The sequence below is a fragment of the Sus scrofa genome, chromosome 1 (genome assembly GCF_000003025.6).
Source record: "Sus scrofa isolate TJ Tabasco breed Duroc chromosome 1, Sscrofa11.1, whole genome shotgun sequence".
Lineage (NCBI taxonomy): Eukaryota > Metazoa > Chordata > Mammalia > Artiodactyla > Suidae > Sus > Sus scrofa.
Window position 1 is genome coordinate 88547128 of NC_010443.5, and position 5706 is coordinate 88552833.

Here is a 5706-nt window from a genome sequence, read left to right on the forward strand (position 1 = left end):
CTCCCCTCAATAGTTTCACCTTTGGTAACTATAAGATGATTCTGAATTTCTGTGAGTTTGTTTCTGCTACATAAATAAATTCTTTTGTATCATTTTTATTAGATTCCACATATAAGTGATCTCCTGTGATATTTGTCTTTTTCTGTCTGACTTACTTCACTTAGCATGATAATCTCTAGGTCCATCCATGTTGCTGCGAAGGGCATTATTTCATTCTTTTTTATGGCTGAATGATATTCCATTGTACATATGCATACCACATTCTTTATCCATTCCTCTGTTGATGGACACTTATGTTGCTTCCATGTTTTGGCTGCTTCAAATAGTTCTGCAATGAACATTGAGTTGCATGTATCTTTTTGAATTATGGTTTTCTTTGGATGGATGCTCAGGAGTAGGATTCCAGGATCATATGATAGTTCTATATTTAGTTTTAAATGGAACTTGCATACTTCGTAGTGGTTGTGCCAATGTACATTCCCACCAACAGTGTATGATGGTTCTCTTTTCTCTGCAACCTCTCCAGTATTTATTGTTTGTAGACTTTTTGATGATAGTGTGAGGTGGTACCTCATTGTAGTTTTGACTTGCATTTCCCTAATAATTAGCAATGTTGAGCATCTTTTCATGTGTTTTTTCACCATCTGCCTGTCTTCTTTGGAGAAATATATATTTAGATTGTCTGCCCATTTTTTTATTGGGTTTTTTGGGTTTTTTTATATAAAGCTTCATGAGATGTTTGTATATTTTGGAGATTAATCCCTTGTCAATTGCTTTGTTTGCAAAGATTTTCTCCCATTCTGTGGGTTGTCTTTTTTTTTTTTTTTTGGTTTCCTTTGCTGTGCCAAAGTTTTTAAGCTTAATTAGACCCCATTGTGTTTTTTAAAATTTTCATTATTATTGGGAGGTGCCTCAAACCAGATATTGCTGAGATTTTTGTCAAATTGTGTTCTGCCTATATTTTCCTATAGGAGTTTTAAGTATCTGACTTTAAGCTTTGGTCCTTAATCCATTTTGAGTATTTTTTTGCGTATGATGTTAAAGAATATTCTAATTCCATTCTTTTACATGTAGCTGTTAGGTGTTCTCAGCACCACTTCTTGAAGAAACTGTCTTTCCTCTGCTGTATGTTCTTGCCTCCTTTGTCACAGATTAGTTGATCATATGTACATGGTTTATTTCTGGGTTTTTTATCCTATTATACTAATCTATATTTCTGGTTTTGTGTTTTACCATACTGTTTTGATTACTGTAACTTTGTAGTATAGTCTGAAGTCAGGGCGCCTGATTCCTCCAGTTCCATTTTTCTTTTTCAATATTGCTTTCGTTCTTCAGGGTCTTTTGTGTTTCCACACACATTTTATTTATTTGTTTGTTTTTTGTCTTTCTAGGGCATATGGGAGTTCTCAGGCTAGGCATCAAATCAGAGCTGTAGCCAACAGCCTACGCCACAACCACAGCTACACAGCATCCAAGCCATGTCTGCTGCCTACATTATAGCTCATGGCAATGCCAGATCCTAAACCCACTGAGCAGGGCCAGGGATGGAACCTGTGTCTTCATGCATGTTAGTGAGGTTTGTTAACTTCTGAGCCATGATAGGAACTCCTCCACACACATTTTAAAATATTTTCTTTTAGTTCTGTGAAGAATGTCATTGGTAACTTGATAGGCATCACATTGAATCTGTAGATTGCTATGGGTAATATAGTCATTTTGACAATATTGATTCTTCCAATCCAAGAGATGGTATGTCTTTTCATCTGTTTATGTCATCTTTGAGTAAATATTTACCTTTGGAATCTTAGTGAACCAAAATAGGCTCCAGAGGTCACTGCACAGGGACAAAGACAGAAAGCTGGCTAGAGGCTTCCTGTTGATAATCCTGGGATTAAAGTTTTCAAACCATAGGACAAAAGAGGACAAACCCTTTCATTAGCACAGAGGTGAGGAATCTGGGTGGACAGAAGGCTTACCCTGATGTTGGAGATGCTGATATTTCTGTGTTGTGTGATAGACCACTGGCTGATATTTAATACAGAGGAAGACTGTAGTATTTTTCTTTGGATCATCTCAAAAGAAGCTTGTGCAATTTAAAGAAGAGATGGAGCTCACTCTCCATAATTTGTCTATTGTAGGCTCTTCTTCCTAACCTTCTCACTTATACCCATAATTTCAAATAGAATCCAAATGCACAGGACTCTGAGCTAGAAATGTTACTCTCCTTATCATATTTTAGTAGAAAATAAAATTCTAGGCAGACATGGATCCTGTCTGTTTCACCTCCACTTTTGTCTCCAGCACAAGCACTGGCCTCCGCACTGTGGATCCTCACCAAATATCTCTTGACTGGGTTAGCGAAAGGGGTCATAGGAACTTATGAAAAGGAGACCATTGTCTTAAGCACATAAGTGGGGCATGTCAGATCCTGGACTACAATTGATCAAGCATGTAAAAAAGGATGAAGGCCAATCCTGGTACATGGATATATGGAAGGCCTTTGTCCTTCAGAGACAGCCCAGTCATTTACACCAGTTTTCCAGAAGATTCCAACTCTATCCTCACTTTCATGACATCTTGGCTCTTGGATTTTGCTTCAAAATTTCTCCATTACCCTTATTCTGCTAGGATCTGGGTGATAGTCACTGCACCTGCACTCTGGCTCTGTAGCTGTTTTGGGTTAAGCACTGAGGGCCCCCTGGACTCTGCCTGCCCCTGGCCCCGGTTTTACATTTCCGCTTCCATCACAGTACTGCTGGTACTTCCCCATAAGATAAGTTGGGACCACAGATTTCTGTGAATTCTAATTGCATTTCTTTTTCCCCTAGTGAAAAAATAAGAGTGTATTTGAGAGCCATTGCAACACTTGTAGGACAAGGCAGTGATGGAGTTCAGGATGGTGTTTTCACATGGAAAATTTCCAACTGAGTTCCCTGCAAATGTAAAGTCAGACTACTGAATATGAAGTGCTTTGAATTTTTTTCAAATTACTCAACAAAAATAACCATACTAAAGGAAGTGTCTGTATCAGATAGAATGAAATGGTTTATTAATAGTATTCAATGATTAATGAGGTTTCTGGTGTCTCTGTTATGAAATATTTTGAAATATTAAGCATAAACTAGAAATAAAGCATAAGTAACAAATTGATAATGGGCATTACTGGAGAGAAGAGGGAAAAGATTATGGTAATAATAGACAAGGGCAAGGATACTAATGCATAACTAATTAGTACCTTGCCTCTAATTAGTGGGATACTGTGACACTTAAGAATTTGATTTAAGTTCAAATTTCTAAAAATACTCTGGTAATTTGGATAGAGATCACTGAAGGAAAACCCAGTAAAGCAGGAAATATGACACTTTTGTTATCTGCTTCCCTTTGATAAGGATGCTCTGAATAACAGCCACCATATCACAGAATTCCCCACCCTATGCCCTGCAAAAAAAAATATGACATGAAATTTCAGGCTTGTTTAAAAGACAATTAAGGAGATGGAGATGTTCTTAGTCAGAAACCAGAGCCATACAGCCCCAAACAGGGAAAGGAATGAGAACCAGCAGAGGTTCCACTGGACCTCATTTACCATCCATGGAGGAGGCTCTAGAAGAAAGTAGACACTGTCACTTCTTTTCTAAGAGAATATCATGCCTTTTTGCAAGAGTGGTTCTTGCAAGAGTCCATCCACTTGGGCTACCTGAACCCTTTGGAAAAATTTTATTTTTGTTCTCTTCAGCCAATCTCTTGTTTTGTTTCAGAAGTAAGCAAGGTCTTGAGGATCAACAAAACTTATTTTTTCAGTTACTGATGTCATTAAAGGAATCCTCTGATAGCTCTGAGTACTTGAATTAAAAGTCCTATGCCTTTTAACACATGCTGAGTATTGCAAATAATATAATTTACCTCATATTAGCACATTTTCTTGGCCTGGAGACCACCTAGGACTTTTCCTGTCTCAATTTTCTTTTATTTCCCCAAATTTCAGTCTCTGTATAAAAGTCAGGAGCTTAGCACTCCATCAGTGAACATCTCCTGGTTGAATCAGGGCCTGATGGAGATAAAGGCAGCCTCTGCCAGAGTGTGATCTAAGAAAATTTCAAAGATTCTCTTATTTATTGGGGGCCTTCCAAGCCAATGACTCTCTTTTCTTGGTCAGAAACCACAGCTTTGCAGACAGGCAGCTAAAATATGTGTGTAGGGAAGTCAAAGGCCCACATCCAGGTTTTTAAACCACTACTGCTTTCTGTTAAATTGCTCCACACCCACATTTATGCATCTCACTGTCATCATTGGTTTTCCTTTCTTAGCTTCCCTATTTCTTACATCCTCATTTCTCCTTTGAGCTTATTCTAGATCTGTGATGGAAGGGAAAGCTTAGAAATAGAAAATGTGAGTGTTAAAAGTTAGAAATGTTGAAGACATTATCAAGGACAGAGGATTAGAGAAATTCACCATGCTGCCACTGAATTAATAATATTCAATGATTAATGAGGTTTCTAGTGTCTCTGTTATGAAATTCTGTGTTTGCAGGATTTCCACGCTTTTAAAAAGCAGTTGAATGTATCGCATCATGTTAAACTTCCAGATGGGCTCTCAAAATCCTATTTTGCTTGCACTTTGTATTTTATTTCTCTCTTAGTGGTCTTACTACTTAATTCCTAGTATATATGCAAATACATCACAATATAGCAATTTGCATAATAGTTTACTAGTCATGTGCATGAATGGGTGATTTTTAAAAGGCAGACATAAGCTCCTGATTATCTCCCTAGAGGATGTGGTCCAGAACCAGGCACACAGTTACTCTCCATAAATATAGGATGATGTTCACCCCAGAACTAAGCTAGGGCTATTTGCATTAACTAATACTAGTTATGACATCATGCGAACCAAATTCTCCACTGAGTACAAATTGAAGAAGATGTTTTCTGAAGTTTCTTGGTGATTTTGATGAGTCCAAAAAGCCATCTGTGAGAAAGCTATACATTTTCCAACATTTTCGGCCTCTTGGCAACTAGCAATAAGTTGAAGTTGCTGGTTGAGGTGGTCAAAAGGCAACAGTCCTTTCTCTTAGCTCTGCCTCCCATTTGCCTTGATTGATGATGTGCCTTTGTTCTTCCCACCCCCAAGGTACATTGTATATCTCCTTTGTTTTATGAAGTTTTACAGGCACAAGTGTGGTATTTAAGCCTCCTGGAGATGTTTCCTCTGTGGGAAATGCTAAAACAATACCTCTGTGTGCTAAGTTTTCTTGGCCTGCTTTATAGAGCTAGGTAGACAATGTACATCTGAAAAGACACTTCGGATATTTCATCTGCACACAAGAATACTTATTTTTCTTTTATTTTCTTTAAGCCATGATTTACATCATTTTTGGCGAAATAGTCATTTTCTGCTTGGTAATCCCCTTAAGACCAAGTGCCTGGTGGGTCTGTGCATGTGATGCTTCAAATAGTTTCTGGAACTTTGGGACCCAAGAACTGTTGGTACACTTGTAGACTCAATTGCACTAAATTGAAGGATTGGTGATGTTATGGACAAGAGAAAGCAAATTGTGCTGGTGGTGAGACAGTGTGGAGTGTGGTGGATTGGACACAATGATTACAGTGCTTGCCTAGGACATCCTAGTGAAAGTACTTAGCAGGCCATTGTGATATGAGACTAGGGCTTGAAAAATCAGCCTCAGAAATGCAGGGATCACCTTCG